At 44.2% G+C, this 17,393-nt stretch overlaps 1 long non-coding RNA gene across 1 annotated transcript in view; it reads right to left on the bottom strand.

The window, feature by feature from the left end:
• Positions 1 to 16,905, bottom strand: part of LOC144327264 (uncharacterized) — a 76,757-nt gene extending 59,852 nt beyond the window's left edge. The window contains exon 1 of the long non-coding RNA XR_013392247.1: positions 16,244 to 16,905. This is a non-coding gene — a long non-coding RNA (uncharacterized LOC144327264). The remainder of the gene's footprint in view (positions 1 to 16,243) is intronic.
• Between the last annotated feature and the right edge of the window lie 488 nt (positions 16,906 to 17,393).

Raw genomic sequence — 17,393 nt, 5'->3', positions numbered from 1 at the left:
TCATCCAAAGAATGATGGGGGTTACACCATATTTGCCCCATCAGCAATGTGATGACTATACTGAGGTTGGGCCCTACACGTGTCAGGTGCTGGTGTTGTTGCTTGAGAGTAAACAGGCAAGACTCCGACCTGTCTTTTCTAGGCTTTATTCTTAGTGCAAACTATTTACAGCGAAGAGCGTCGTAAGTTCATGTCTGGCTCAATCACTAGCAGAATCAGGGAGTGGTCGGTCCTTGTACCTCCCCCAGCATAACAGTCACATGACCCCCAGCCTTCTCTGCCCCTCCCGGCGCTGAAACCTCCTGTGCAGAGTGGGCGCTGGCAAAGGGGTACTTCCATCCTCTCCAGTTTGCCCAGGCTCAGTGTTGGGGCTCTCCCTAGCATCCCCTGGTCCCACCACCTCCTCTCCACTGGAGGTGGGGCTTTCCTCCTTGCCAGAGGAGCTGCTGCTTTGCAAGATCTTCGGAGGTTCCCTATAACACAACTGCCCTTCCACCTCTCACCTCTGAGCTGATGGCAGTTCCCTGACAACATGTAATGCTCCTCCATGGGATGGAATCCTGCTTCCTCATGTGAAGGAGCCCTGTCCCTTCACACCTGTACGCATGTAGGCCACCTTCTCATTATGGCTAAATTGTGTGGCCAGCAGAGGCATAGCTGTACTTGATGGTAAAGGGAGAGACAGCATTGGATGAATGTCCCTAACTACTATGGCTACATTTGGGAGGGAAAGAGAGACAGAGTGAAAGACCTTCTGTGAAGGAATAGGAAAGCAAATTATAGAAATATGCATTTATGGCCAAAATATGATAGTGTGTAAGAATTAAATGAAGAACATGTTTTTGTTTTGATCAACACTGGTTCGTTCATTCATTCATTAATGACTGAGTCTAAGTCTTACTATGTTCAGTTATGCTTGCTCCTAGATATGTGTGCACAGGACTGCACTTTAATGGATTAAAACTCAGGACCACACAAAGTTGTGTGTGTGTGTGTGTGTGTGTGTGTGTGTGTGTGTGTGTGTGTGTGTTGATTGCATCTCTTGTTATATGCCACCCCAATCTTCACAGCAGTATGAGATTCCAGGTCCTTACTCAAGGTTTGTGTTTCCTTTGCAAATGAGACACAGCGAAAACTGTGGTATCTTTAGGCTATATAGGTTATTTACACACATACACAGCATATATGCACATATATTACAGCAAAACTGTAATCCTAGACCTCTTCTACCACTGGCCCTTGTCTCTGCTAACTAATCCCCTCTGCCATCTTTGCTAGTGGCACATCAGCCTGCCTTTGTTCCAGCAGAGACTCTGGTGTCTTTTGGATATATGGCTTAATTTACCAAACAAATTGTTCTCTGGCACAAAGCCACTTCCTTGGTTACCCCAACAACCCATATTTATGGGGCCATTAACTCACCAAAAAGCTGGCCTGGCTTTTCCAACAATTGAATCCTTGTTGTATCCAGGAATCAGAAGGGACTCAAGCACACCGGTTAATGCCACTCCCAAACTCACAATGCTACATTGCCTTAATCGTGCCTATCTGATGAAAATCTTAGTTCAGGAATAGCTAATGCGGCACCCTCCAGATACTGCTCTGGACTACAGTTCCCATCATTCCTGACTATTGGCCATGCTAACTGACACTGGTGGGAATTGTCCAACAACATCTGACTGGTACTACTCTGGCTACCCTTGTATTAGCTACTCAAAAAGTCTGACCCCGGAGTTTTGGCTTTTGTCCAAATAGGTCCAAAGTCTGCCAGAAAGGTTTGCTTCTACTTGGCCATTACTTGAGAGAGACAGGAAGTGTTTTTGTGCACGTCAGATCAAGTTGCTATTTTCAGAACATGAGGCAACAACAAAACAAGATTCCCCTTTCTTCACCTCCAGAGCACAACACAAAATTCATCTCTTCATTGGAGCACTACTGCTAATGGATTGGGGAGGTCATTCTGACACCTCTTAATAGAATTACTCTGGAAGAGCAAGGTTCTGGAAAGGGAGAGGAAGCTATTTGCCTGGGCTCAGTAGCCATACCCAAGGTCCTAGAGATTTTACCAAATGGGCTTCCTAAAACACCAAAGAAATACGATTCATAGCTGCTGCCTTACATTATCCAGCATGTTGGAAACTAACATCACAGGTCTAATGAGCACAGGGATCTAAAACAGTGAGGATTAAAACTACCTGTGATGCTCAGCCTCAAGAATGTTTCCCAAAGTTTTGTTTTTTTGCCAACTGTTTTGTTTGTTTGTTTGTTTGTTTGTTTGTTTACCATGTGCAAGCTAGATGAAGTGCAGTCTGGATTAGAGGTTTGAGCCATGATAGGGAAAGAATTTTCATTATCTCTTTCCTTAGAGCACATTCTTCTGATTAAAACTTTCCTTCTGAGCTGCTTTCTTCCCCCATGACGGAAGAAGATGTAAATACAGTTTCTTTTCCCCCCCTTTAGGGGTCAGTTGACAATCTCTCTGAGACCATGGCCATATTCATAAACCAGAGCTGTCATAGGGATCTCTCTCTCTCTCTCTCTCTCTCTCTCTCTCTCTCTCACACACACACACACACACACACACACACACACACACACAGCACACATTTCAACCTAATATATTGGCTACAATAGAATGCTCATTTGAAATCCAATTTCTGGGCAGGGGGCATGCAAAAGGGACCCTGTGGGGCCAAGGAAGGTCTGTGCTGGTGCTTGCTTCTACGACAAAAAAGGCAGCTGGAGGAGGACTTGATTTTCAAATCAAATCCCACAGGAAAGGAGAAAACACCCTATCAGCGAGTTTTTAGATTTTAGTTTCTTTGTGGGAACGCAATCATGGGGGAAATGTTTTTTGTGACTGGATTCATATAATGATGGACCCTCCATATAGGAGAACATTTATCTGTGCAATGTTAAGTTCCAATCATCAGTTTCTGTGCTGTCCCTCACCTAGCCCCTCATTTTAAAATAAGACCTCAGATCAAAGAACAGAGGGATTTGCCTTTTGGGTGTTCAGGTAGAACTCCCTGAAGGACCGACATGCTAATTTCTGTCCTTTTAGTTGAACAGATCTCTGCAAACCTCAGTTGATCGGCTTAAGCATTAAATAGCCTTCAGGAAATCAAAGGGAATATTTAGCATAAAGCTGCTGCCTTATCAAAACTTATTAACCACCTGAAATCCCTTTGTAAAGCTAACTTTAGCCCTTGTCTACTTAATTGTGTGTGAACAACCTTGCTTGATCCAAAGTATCTGCTAGGAAGTAAGATACGCTATAAGAACAAATCCCAACAGCCTCATTTAAAGAAGTTCTATTAAGTGATTTTTGAAAAGAAACTTGAAGAAACACAGTTCTGTGGGTACTAGTCTAAACCTTGTTAAATCAAGAAGTCCACATTGGGGGTTGTTTATTGATGATCCAGTTAGGTCTGTTAAGCCCACAAAGAAAGCAGCTTTTTTCCAATGAAATCAAAAGAGAGAGCTTCATAACACATTTCTGAATCTTAACCTAAGTTGTTTTCAAAAGCAGGGATACAAACGGCATCACATGAATAAAAAAGACCTTTGCTATACCACTACAGACTTAAACATAAAGCACAAAGCATTTTCTACCTTCAGATCTACTACCCATCTCTTAACCTGGGTGCAAACAATAAAATATATTTTATTATATTCCCCCCATCTGTGTTCAGACATGCACTGGTTTTGATCCCTGCACACAGCTACTTATAGCTCTTCAAATGAAGCCTGCCTCTGCAGTATCTCTTTAGCTCATCCATTTTGCCTCTTCCCTCATGTGAGTGGGCTGCCAGCCTTGAGTTTATTCATTTACCGTATTTTTTGCTCTATAAGACTCACTTTTTCCCTCCTAAAAAGTAAGGGGAAATGTGTGTGCATCTTATGGAGTGAATGCAGGCTGCGCAGCTATCCCAGAAGCCAGAACAGCAAGAGGGATTGCTGCTTTCACTGCGCAGCGATCCCTCTTGCTGTTCTGGCTTCTGAGAGTCAGATTTTTTTTTCTTGTTTTCCTCCTCCAAAAACTAGGTGCGTTTTGTGGTCTGGTGCGTCTTATAGAGTGAAAAATACGGTAAGCCCCATTTGTACAATTATGTAAAAATAAACAAAAACAATAGTTTAAAACAAGCAACAGGAGAATGTGCTATGTTAATAAAACATCGCCATGACCTTATGAATATGATTTCTATTTAAGAATGAAGTTAAGGAGGGAGGTTCAGAGGGAGAAGGAATTGACAAATGAATGTAAAAGAGTGTGTTTTACGCCAGTTTTACAGAGGGCCTCGGACCATCTAACTTACATTCTTATATGAGTAAGAATTAGTTTGGTGTCACCATAACAAATGGGGTGCCAAAGATCTAGCACTATTTATATATACACCAGATTGAAAAGCTGTTTACTCACAAGGCCTATTTCTATCTTCATCTCTACTTCCATCAGCATGCATGGTATGAAAGTGAGGAACAGAAAGTCCATGGAATACGACATTTGGAGGATGTGTTCTCTCTCCCCCCTCATGACAGGATTCTGTAAATGTGGTGCTCATGGGTGAAACAGAGTGGTTGGAGGATGAGCTGCCATCTATCTAAATGCATGAAGCCTTGACCTGAGAGGTCTCAGCACAATTCTTACCCGAAAGCCAGGCAGAACCCCAGTTTCATTTTACATTACAGCAGCTGGCTGAGCCTTACAGCTCTTGATTAGATGAAAAATGGGGAACTGTGAAGATGCACCTAAGTTTTCTGGAAACAGAAACTGAATGAATATCAGAGGTGCTCACTCACGGCTACATACATATTTCATTCTCATCTCCTGATGTTCATGGCTTTTTTCATGGCTTCCCCATGTCTAACTCTGCAGGGTAGTGCACATTATAACACAAAACAAATTGCCTGCAAAGCCTCCGACAATCACGTCCTGGAGGGTTTTCATTTTCTCCAATGTTTCCATTTCTCTAAAGAGTGATAGCCCTGAAATTTATCTAACGGATAATAAGTTGCAGCAGTCACAAGGCACGGAATCTACCAAGCCGATGCGAAGCTGGTATAAAAACCTGCAAGCCCACAGCTGCTTAGCTTCCAGCACAAAACCCTAGAGCTGCAACTGAACGCTGGTGCATAAGAAGAGCCCTTTGGATCAGGCCAATCTAGTCCAGAAACCCTGTTCTCACAGTGGCCAACCAAATCCCTATGAGAAGCCCCAAAGCACTCTGCCCACCTGCAATTCCCTGCAACTGGTCTTCCGAGGCATTCTGCCTCAGGCTGTGGAGGGAGAACCTAGCCATCACAGCTAGTGGCTGTTGACAGCCTTATCTTCCATGGATTTGTCTAATCCTCTTGGAAAGCCATCAGGTCTGGCTTTTCATGTAAACAGGATGTACAAATAAAACATTGCAGGAGTCTGCAGCAACAGCCACTATTATCACAGGGACAGAGGTTCTCTCATTAGGGAACAACACCTCTCTACTAAGCACACTATTTGTTAGGAATGACACTAGACAAAGAGTGGATACAAAGGGCATCAATTTATCATGATGGGCAATGTTATGAATTTTATCACTGAAACTCTAAACTTCTGGCATGTGTGCTTTAAAAAGTTGGGGCTACAAACTGATAGTTTTGGGTGGTACTGGCATCAACCATTTGAGCTAGCCCAACAGGGAGGGAAGCTAATTCTATCAGTTTTATCTATATCGGTCTATACTGGTACCAGGGATGTCCAACCAGTCGACCGCAATCAACAGGTCAATCCCCGGGTGATTGTAATAGATCGTGGTGGATCACTGGCTCATTGGAAAAAGAGCATCCGTGTGCGTGCCATCCTGACCTGACGTGAGTCAGCCGTTGCTGGGCCGCTGGCACCCTGGTACACTGGTGTTTAGGAAGCCCCTGCCGGCAGGCTGTGGCAAGTTCACTCCATCAGGAGGTTTCTTGGATCCCCGACTGTGCCGGTCTACCCATGGCATCGGCCATCATTAGACTGTTCTTGGCATCTGTCCTCTGCTTCCCTGTGATGGCCCCAGTGGAGCTGATCACATAGCGGGAGTGTCGTCGGGGATGAAGCCGCATAGTAGGTGAGAGCTGCAGAGTGTCTATTGGTTTGTGAGCGATTTATGGCATGCCCCCAAAAAGCAGAACTATGTTGCTCCCCCCTAAAAAAGGCTCAACAATTCTGGACATACCCCCCCCCAAAAGGGTGATCACTACCAGTTTTTTTATTCCAGGAGTAGATCGCAGTCTCTTGGGAGTTGGTCATCCCTGTGGTAGACAATAGACAACTGATTCCTTGGAACACCATTTTTAGAAATTGGAAGAAGCGGGTGGGATGACTGGCTCTAGCATCTTCCCCATTAATTCCCATGGTGACCATCGTCAGTTTTGTCGCCCAGATAAATATGATGTAGATTAGAATACACTGTGCTAGATGGATCTACAAACTGGGAATTTCCTTCAGTACTATTTCAAGGAACATCCTGGTTCACTGTTATGAACATTCTGTGCAGCTAATGAGGTTCAAAGAAAAAAAATGGAGCATAAAATTATTTTGAAGCATGGGCTGGTTTTTAAATGGAGAGGAGGGGCAGGGAAGTAAGCCCCGAGTTCATCTGGTCAGTCATAGCAAACTCGCTGAAGGTTGCTCAGAAATACACAATTTGAAAATGGCACATTAAGCAATGAAATCTACCAGTATATACCAGAAAGGCTAAAAGCTATCAAAAATAATACATGCAGCATGTCTCAATGGGCTTGCTAACAGAAACTTGTGTTTCTAATATCTCTGTTTTTTAATAGCATACTTCTCCATAATATGTGAGAAGCATCACAGGTTTTCCACAGGGAAAATGTAGAAAATGTGTGCCAATGATATAAACTCGAAGTCGAACAGAGCCACAATTATAATGGACAACAGAGGGTTGCAACCCCAAGGCCTGATACATATTTAATGTATGAATTTTAACTTCATAACTTAGTGATGTATTCTGATGCTGTCACAGATTACACTTACATAAAATGGTAATATAAAATAAACACACTTAACTATTTTGTTTGATAGCGGCTTCTTAAACCCTGTACTTGCAAATGCTGTGGGCTGCTGGAGATGGACCATTCCTGATCTCCTATCTATGGAAGGTTGTATGCTGCTCTCTCAGCCTCCCCCTTTCCCTTTTATGTGCAAAATCCTCTCCAATGCCTTTCTGGAATCAAGCATGATGATAAAGCATCACATCAGCACCAAGATTAACACTAACCTTCATCTAGGTAAAGGTAAAGGTACCCCTGCCCGTACGGGCCAGTCTTGACAGACTCTAGGGTTGTGCGCCCATCTCACTCAAGAGGCCGAGGGCCAGCGCTGTCCGAAGACACTTCCGGGTCACGTGGCCAGCGTGACAAGCTGCATCTGGCGAGCCAGCGCAGCACACGGAAATGCTGTTTACCTTCCCGCTGGTAAGCGGTCCCTATTTATCTACTTGCACTTTCGAACTGCTAGGTTGGCAGGCGCTGGGACCGAGCAACGGGAGCGCACCCCGCCGTGGGGATTCGAACCGCCGACCTTTCGATTGGCAAGTCCTAGGCGCTGAGGCTTTTACCCACAGCGCCACCCGCGTCCCTAACCTTCATCTACTTCAATCCAAAATTTGCATTCAGAATTTGAGGTGGACCAGCAAACCCTGGTATCTCGCCCTTTCTCTTTTTGAGCTAACCATGGTACAGTATTGCTACAAGTCTGGTGGAGCGGGGAATGGGCTGTATGCTGAGACCCTTCCAACCCCTGGATCTGGCAAGTATTAAAATATAAGCTATGCTAGCTTCCTGATGAGGTGGCCACCTGGGTGATGGGCCATTAAGGGGAGCTAAAGAAAGGTGCTCTGTGTGAGATGGAGAATGGGAGAGGCCCCTCCCTCAACCTGCAGATAGCTAGAAGGACAATGCCAGAGTTGACAGTAGAAAGTTGCAGCGTTGTGGGCCAGAAGAAAAGCAGCAAGTTGGAGAGAGTCAGAGCAATGTCTGATTTCTGTTTGAAATCCTAAATATACCACAGTCTCCACTGTTCCTCATTCCTAAAAGAAACACAAAGAGCCTGGAACCCTTGGAATTTTACACCGTGCAACAATACTGTCTCTGCAACTTTCATGGTTAACTCTAGAAAGAGAAGGGGTGGGCTTATTTGTTTGCATGAGAGGTGAGGAAACCATGAGTTTACATTACACTCCCAGTCTTTTAATGATGGATAGGAGTTTGGTTTTTTTAATGCTTCCAGAAATATATATTTTTTATTCATTTAATTGCTAACATTTATGTGCTACTGGCAGGGCTCTCGCAAGCAGCTTACAGTAATGAGAAAGTTTAAAAAATGTGCTATGTAGAAACTATAAAACCATGACACATGCTGCGGTTTTGCAGAATGCTATTTTTGTATGAATAAAAAAATAAATAAGGGGGTGGGGATAAGACCTGAATTAAATGTTGGAGCACTCTATGCTTTGGTGATTATTTGCATTTCATTAAGGACAGCCATATGCCCTGCCGGAAGCCCCATATGTGAGGCAATAACTTTCTCAGCAGATGGCATTACAGAGACAAAATAAATATTATGAGGAGAAGCGTAATGACTACACAGCCAGTGAAAAATGGAGGGGAAAATAAATAGTGAGTAGCTCGTTGCCGCTTTGCTTTCAGCTGTGACATACTTCCGTAATGCCCACAAGCACCAGTTCAGTAGGATTAAGAAACTGATGTTGCCCTTTGTGGCCAAGATTCATTAGATGCCTGGGGAAATGTTTACCTGTTATATTTAAACACCATGTATTTTTGTGCAATATGACACACACACACACACACAGCAACTTCTGTAGAGAGTTTTCAGGGGAAGGTGGTCAGATCCTAACCATTATTTTGATCCTTGTTAACAAGCAACACCTTTGTTTCCTGCATCCAACACAAAGGTGACAAAAACCAGGTATAATTTGCCCCCCCCCATACCGTAAATTGACTCCTGTCACAGACTCAGCAAAGGTAAACCAGGTCATCTCCTCATATTGCTTGAGGACTCAGTAAGCTTGGGCTCCAGATTGGTGGGTTTTGGGAACTGGGGAACTGGGGGAAATGGAGCCACTGATAAACAGGAAGGAGAAGGATGCTCAGAGGAACTTCCTTGCTATTCAGAGGAGCTGAGGGCGGTGACATGATTGTGATTGCAGCTAGAGTGCCAATGGCACAAGACTTACAGGCGGCAGCTCATTTTCAGTCCTACTCTTTGGGCAGTGATGGCAGCAAAAATAACTTGCTTCTGTATCAACAATGCATCTGTGCAATGTCAAAGGCCTTTTTCCAGATGTTGAAAGGTCTGGGGGCAATAGGTCAAACTCTTGGGGAACCTGCTGTGAGCAGTTTGCCTTACTATTTGCTGGCTAATTCACTTGCATCTGTGTCATCTTGGATGGAATAGTTATTATAGAGTCCAGCAATGTCATTTTTTTCATACTTTTCAACTTGTGCTGCTTGAGGATGTGGATGAGCTACTTGGAACATTAAAGAATTCACTGGGGGAGGAGTGGAATCTATGCCAAATACGCTGGAGTGGAAATATTTAATCTCCAAAATCTAAATAAACCATAAAACTTTGGAGCCCATCCTATGACCGAGTAATTTCAGGACTGCATTTCTTTTTAAAAAGAAACAGAAGTGAGAACACAGAGATGTGACACAGAGATGTGACACAGGAAACCAATTGCCAGGAGATGTATTTTAGTTTCAGAATTAAAGATTTTATCAAAGTGGTCTCATAGATTAAGGGGTGTGTGTGTGTGTGTGTGTGTGTGTGTGTGTGTGTGTGTGAGAGAGAGAGAGAGAGAGAGAGAGAGAGAGAGAGAGAGAGAGAGCGCACCCTGGGAATGGGATGAGATTATGGCAAAACAAAGTCACTATTACCAGATGCATCTCTAGACCCCATTTACTTGTGCCATCTTTTGATTGTTTCCTGTGGGTCGGTGGGGAATCTCACTGCTCCACTGTATTTTGTTAACACTTGATTTGTGTAACCCTGTCAAGCTTAGTGTGGCACCTCAAGTCCTTGGTGTAGCTGTAAAGTGTGGAAATGAGATACGTCTCTGGAGGCACAGTGGACACATGCCAGGGAGAAGGCCTCCAATCAGAACTCCCTAGCAAATGTCCACAAGTGCTGGGGGGGGGGCATGCCTCTTCTACACAATTATCCCCTTGGCTTCTATGAAGTAGCTGCAATACAGCCTGCTGCTCTGGAATTCTTCCCAGAATGCTCCCTCATCCCCTAGTGGGAGGACCTGCGTTAAAGAAACTGAGCCATTTCGTTCAGGAAAAAAAGATCAGTGAAACAGCAAAAGCACAACAGTAAGGAGGAAGAAATTCCTCCTTAAGCTCTCATTAAGCCTCACCATATGCACAGCACAGCAAAGAGCTCTTTGGTGCTACTCGGAATAAAGAGAGAACAGCAGCAGCAGCAGCGAAAAGAAAGTTTCAAAGCCCTTCCTCTGCACCGACTGCTTTCAGAATACATTAAGGATAACACAGTTGCACATTCAGTTACAATTACTAATTCTCTGAGTAAATAAGGAGAATAAAAATAGGATTGAATAAAATTTCTGAAACTGTAGCGATGAAAGAACTAGCTGTCTCCTGGCATGACAAGATTCTTGCAAACGGATTTCAACTATCTGGGTGCCTCTTGGCCTCTCTCCACCCATCCTCCTACTTCAGCTTCTGATTTTGGATTTCTCTCTGCCACAGTCTCTCCCTGCTCACTAAGCCCTGTTACCCCTTCAGCTTCCGACACCACCTCATCCTAGTCTTCTCCCTCTTCTCCCTCTGACCACTCATCGTTGTCCCACCACCAGTTCTGGGCTCTGAGCCCTCTTCCCTTGGTGGTTCTCCAGCTGCTTCCTCCCACTGTTCCTCTGCATCCAGCCACTTCATGACACCTGATTGATCTCAGTGGACTGTATTGTTCAGTTTCCCTGAGTGGTCAGGCTGTTGCTCAAGTCTGCTCAACCTCCATATGGCCTTAATGAGAGCAGGCAGCTCTGAACCCATCTACCTCCTCTCCTTGCTTCTCTTACCTTGTCCCCCTTGACTCTTCTCAATATTTCTAGTTTTCTTCAGGCTACTCAGGAACCTTAAGGGAACATAAGCCTTGGAAAAATCTCTCTCTTTGGGGGGACCACTAATGTTCTTGATTGTACTTCAGAATATTTGTATAATGGTGATGTAGTGGATGAAGCCAAGTCAACTGCAGCCTGCACACACAGAAAGTCTGTGGTAGAACAGTTAAGCTGTTAGTTCAGGCAGTGCAGGTCTGGGTAGCCTGTGTACAATTTTGCTGTAACCAACCATTTTACTCTTCCCCAAACATTGCATCATAGCAGTTGAAACACCAAAACACTTTTATTCCGTTTATGCCATTTTGGCACTTGTAATAGACATATTTCTCTTGAAAACCAAATTGGTACTCTGTGGTTTTTACTAATTCTCCCAGAGTAATTAAGGAAATGGTTCAACCTTGTTTTTGGAGCATCGTGATTAAGGACACATGTAGACTTGGTAACAAAGGTAAAGGTAAAGGAGCCCTGACAGTTAAGTCCAGTCGCAGACGACTCTGGGGTTGCAGCGCTCATCTTGCTCGAGGTTGAGGGAGCCGGCATTTGTCCGCAGACAGTTTTTCCGGGTCATGTGGCCAGCATGACTAAGCCACTTCTGGCACAATGGAACACCAAAACCAGAGCAGTGCACAGAAACGCTATTTACCTTCCCACCAGAGCAGTACCTATTTATCTACTTGCACTTTTGGGGGGGGTTGGTGTGCTTTTGAACTGCTAGGTTGGCAGGAGCTGGGACTGAGCAACAGGAGCTCACCGCATCACAGGGATTTGAACTGCTGACCTTCTGATCGGCAAGCCCAAGAGGCTCAGTGGTTTAGATCACGACGCCACCTGCGTCGCTCTTTACCAACAGCTAAAATCACCTAATCCTTACTAAATGTGCTGGACACTCTGCATCACTTGGCCAGCTTGTGGTATTCATGCTACACCTAGGAATGACATAGTTCCAGGTTACCCTTCATTGCAGCCAGATCAGATGTATCCAAAAATGATGCCCAAAAAGTTCCAGTATTTACTTGTTAAATACTTTGCTCTCTGGAGTGTTTCATGCATTAGGGAAATGTTGATCCTCTGGCATGCTCGCTGGCCATCCATCCGCATTACCATGCGGGGAAATTATAAATGATAGGTTGCCTCTGAAAACCGTTTGAACTTGTTCTTAATGTGAGAAGGTAACTGGATGGAAAGGGGAGAAAGCAATCTCACCTTTTGACAAAACCGTTGCACAGCATCTTGAACTCCTCGTTAGGAAGAAGCGAAAGCGAAATCTGCCTCTCAGGACTGTTACAACTGAATCAGCTCAGAAAGGGGTATGCTGAAAGGCTTAATTTAGAAATGTGCTTTGTAAAGTGAACAGAGGCTGCAAAGATCCATGATATGGCCATTATACATCACTTTGCTTTTGAAAGCACAAGGAAGGCCAGCAACATGTTGCCAAATGCAGCTTTCTTGTGAAATTGCAGCCTATTAGCATCGAACCCCCAAGCAGAGCTTCCCTCTGATGTTCTGTTGCTAGCATCTCCAATGCGACACGAATGTGTGCGCAGTGTCAGGGAGCAGGGCATCAGCAGGCTGCTCTCATACACAAGGCTCTCAAAAAGGAAATCCAGAAAGAACTCTAACAAACAAAGAAGGTGAAAGACAAAAGACTGGTACATGCCCCTTAACAGTCCAAGCCTATGAATCACCACATCGCTACCAGTGATCAGTTCCTCAGACTATTTTCCTTAGTAAGAAATTCCAAATTTGCTGTGGAAATGTCACTTTTCATACAGTCAGGGGGCAATTCTCATCAAAATCACATTCTGGGCTTAGCTAGAGTAGTCTTCAAACTTTTCAGACATTCATTTGGGGACACACACACTCTTAGTGCAGCCATTTTGACAGTAGATGTCACAATGCTGCTACTTTGGAGGCAAGTATGCTTCTGAATACCAGTTGCTGGAAAAAGCAGGGAAATAGAATGCTCTTGTGCTCGGGTCCGTTTCCCATGGGCATCTGGTTGGCAACCATGAGAACAGGATATTGAACTGAATGGGCCATTGGCCTGATCCAGCAAGCTCTTAACTTCTTCTATGATCTACCCTAGGGGAGGCTGCAAACTCTCAATATATCCTTAATAAGTACTAGACTGTTGAAATGTCAAAACCCAGCATAGGCTGCATATACCCATAACTAGGGATGGACGAATATGTTAATTTTGGTTTCTCACAATTCCTCATATTTCTCATCTCAGATCTCCACATTTTCACATCAATTTGCAAATTCTTTTTTTAAAAGTCTTCGTAAACAATTGTCCCAATATACACATTTTTGCAATGTAATGCCTTTTTGCACACTATTTTCAATACTGTGTGCATTCTTATGCAAACTTGTGGATTTTGTATACATTATTTGGTTGCAGAACTACGCCGCATAATTCAGTGAAGCGCACTTTTCAAAGGATGAATGCATTTTGGTTCATACATGGTTTCAGGAAGTTTGAATTAAGTAGGTTCACTTTTTCATGCGAAGTGAACTGAATTTTTCTCCCATCCTTACCCACAACATAAGAGCAAACCAGGAAAGTAGAAAGGCACAACCTAGAAGAGGAGAGTGTTAAGCACTGATACCTGGGAAAGAGAAAACACAAGCCAAACCTCTGAAAGAGGCTTTCATATGAGAGACAGAAAGAAGCACTAGCTGCCTCAAGTCCCGAAGAAAATGAGCAACAATAAAATCGGGATTCTCCATCGTCTGCCCACTGAAATGTTACAAGGTGGCTTGTTACCAGATTGATAAGCAAAGCAGGAAAATGGAAGGGATGCCTAAGGCTTTGGTAGACACCTGCTCTCACCATGTATGTGTCAACAGAAGCCTATTGATATCAAAAGAAGTCAAAGGGGTGGTTATTAAAAAAAAAAATTAGGAGGGCGTGAGTCATCCATAGTCAAACAACTTGGAAGCGCCTGAAGCTCCAGAGACTGTGAGGAAGATGCAAAATGAGATGCCACAGCCGACCCACAGAGCACCATCAGGCTAGATTCCCTAAGCAGGGAGCTTTTGCCTCTAAGCAGTTTTCATTTTGATGCCTTCTTGCCTGATCTGTGGGCATTTGCTGTTCCATTCAGAAGCACCACATTGCAAAGATCTGTTCTGTTCCACCAGCACACCAGCCTTATTATAATGCATCTTGTTTCCAGGCTGCTTGCTAGCGTGTCCAGTTTTAATTAAATTTTGATTACATTTGCCTGACTATTTAAAGGCTTGCACACTGCATTCATCAGTCCATGCTTCATTTACAGTCTCCGCTCTCTCCAAACTCTCTTGGTTAATTTCTTTTTTTCCTTTTGCCCTGCTGACTTATAAGATTATGTTGGTGGGACAGACCAGGGGAAGCTGCGGCCCTCCTGATGTTTCTGGAGTCCCAACTTGCATCAGCCCAAGGCAGCATTGCTGGCCAATGATCAGGAATGATGGGAGCTATAATCCAACAATATCTAGGGTGCCACTGTTTCCCTATCTGTGGCTTGGAAGGTTGTGTGAATTCGACAAATCGGTTGCTTAACATTTGTATCTTACTTTTGTTGAATTTTGACTGAATCTCCCCAAAAACCAACATTTTGGAACCAACTCAGAGGTAAAACTTTCATTTTTATAATATGTTTGGGAATTACCTAAGGAATATGTCAAAGACATATTTGGGATGCAGTATTCCTCTGGCAGAATTACAGTTTCCACCCAGTAAGCTCAAAATCTGGACTGCAAATCACAAGAAAGGCAGGCTGCAGTTGGGCATTCATTAATGCCAAGGTTACTGCGGAGGAAGAAGGTCCCCATAACGAGGATGGCATGGAACTCAAAGTGCATCTTTCCTGCCAGGTTAAGAACTGCGCTGAGCAGGCAGATGGCTGAACCTCATTACGATGCAGAATTGCAGCACAAAAGGGTGAAATGGTGGTAAATTAAATTAGCATTCACGAGGAATGAATGGCAGGCTATGATGAATGCCAAATGCCATTTTTATTTCATGCCACATTATACCTGGAAAGGATAAGTGCCAAAAAGCATTTTCCTCACTGAGACTAACAAGATGAGCCAAGTCTTGGACATATGCAAACAGTCGCCTCTCATTGCTTTGCAGACACAGAAAGGAGGATTTGAAAGTTACAGTTACATGAGCAAAGAAAAAATGTAGACTGTCTCTCCCCCCCCACACACACACACACTTTGCACAATCCACACTTGGACACCCTATCCAGAAACTGCCCAAGACAGTTTTGGCACTGAGGCAGAAAATCCAAATGCTACCTTTTTAGGAGGATAAAACAAAACAAAAAAAGTAACAAAATAACAGTCCCTGTAATGGGACTCAGAAAGCTGCCACCCGAGATGGACCATGTCATCCTGCCTAACAATAAAGACAGTCTTGAGCACAATCCTGTTTGCATGGTGCACATAACCTCAAAAACTATTTGAGTTTGCCGCAGAGACACATTCTGGATGCATTCCACTTCCTTTCTCAGATGAAACAAAACTGTTTGCTCGCTAGCTGTCCAAGAAGTTCTATAAGGACAAAGAACTATAAGGATGAAAGACTGCCCCCAAAGTGGAAGGGTCCACTTAGCAAGCTATAGCAGACTAATAAATAAAATAATAATAATAATAATAATAATAATAATAATAATAATAATAATACTTTCATTACTTATACCCTGCCCATCTGGCTGGGTTGCCCTACCCACTTGGGGCAGTTTCCAACACACATAAAAACATAATATAACATAAAACATTAAAAACGTCCCAATACAATAATAATAATTTTTGGAGTCCCTATGTAGAAACAGCCTCTCATTGCACTCAGGCAAGGTTCTTCAGTGCCTCAGATACAAATAAGCTATCCAGCACACACTTTACTTCTGCATAGACCTCCTGGAAATCCACAGGTGAGTTTCAGAGTCTGAAAGGGTAAAGAAACCCACAGAATGCCATGAACTGGCGGGACAACAGAGGAAAGGGAAGAGGATTCTGGTGAGGGATGTAGCCATGATTGGTACACATTGGGAGAAGCTGGAGACAGAGAAGGGGAGGTTGGGGACTTAGGAGGTACTCACAGGACATCAGAGGATGTTGCAGGAGCAGCTAACTGTTCAGGGCAGCTAGGGATGGGTGACACATCACCGGAAGCAGAGGCGTCTCCGTGGACATGGCAGCCTCTGATCGGAAACAGCAGGAAGAGCACTCCAGGAGAATAAGGCAGGCAAGGGAAAACAACTCAGCTCACTAGTGGACCAGGTGGAGATCATGAGGCTCGTTAGGTCAGAGAAGAAGTTTGTGGTCACTCAGCAGGGGAAGGTCACATGCTTCGTCAAGTGGAGAGACACAGCTGCTCAGTTGGAGCAAACTCAGGTGCAGCAATCAAGATTGGGAAGGGTAAAAGGGAAGTAAGTCAGAAGCTCTGTGTCTGCTTAGTTTTCTCTGATGATGGTCCACAGTTTGGTTGCCTTGGGATGACCACTGGACTGGGACTCTGAGACTGATCCCCAGGTGTTCCAGCTCTGGATCTTCTGCCAAGGCAGGAACCTGACCTTCAGGATTGACTTCAGACCTTGCTTGTTTTGGACCTGGACTGGTATTTGACCATTTGGATAGTCTGACTACTCTCCAGTGTTGTCCTTGGGACTGGACTATCAGGACTTACTTCCAGGTACACCAGAAGGATGATGTACTATACTTCATATCTCCTACAAAGGCTGCTGAAACTGATAAAAAGAAAACTCAGGTTTGGAGCATTTTTTCCCCCCTCTGGTGTTCTGTCAGGGGGGGAAAGACTCCTGGTAATGAGACACTGCTTACTATCTGAAAGGCATGACACCAAAGGAAAAGGAGCAGGGAGGGAAGAGGGGCGAAGCAAACTCAAGCACTACTTCTTAGTTACAGGGTTCTTAAAATCATCAGCTGGAATGAAAAGTGTTCAAAGAAGAGAGGAACCAACAGTTGCTGGTCTCTGAGCTGGGCCATTGGAGTGTCTCCTGTAGTCCCCCTTTCTCCCGCTAGCGTGGGGTGGATAACCTTGGGTCCAGAGACCAAATGCAGGCCCTTAAGGCTACACCCCACCCCCAGGCACCTCTGGCCCTGCTTCACATGCTTGAGCATCTTTGCCTGCTTGGAATGTGTCCTTGGAGTCTGATGATTATGCTTGCTTGCCTGGAGGATAATGAGGTTATGTGTTTAAGAATTTGCTGTGCAAAGGTGAACTGTATA

Source organism: Podarcis muralis, chromosome 3 (genome assembly GCF_964188315.1).
Source record: "Podarcis muralis chromosome 3, rPodMur119.hap1.1, whole genome shotgun sequence".
In the NCBI taxonomy this organism is placed as follows: Eukaryota; Metazoa; Chordata; class Lepidosauria; order Squamata; family Lacertidae; genus Podarcis; species Podarcis muralis.
The sequence above is the reverse complement of the archived record's forward strand: the minus strand, read 5'-3'. Positions and strand labels throughout refer to the sequence as shown.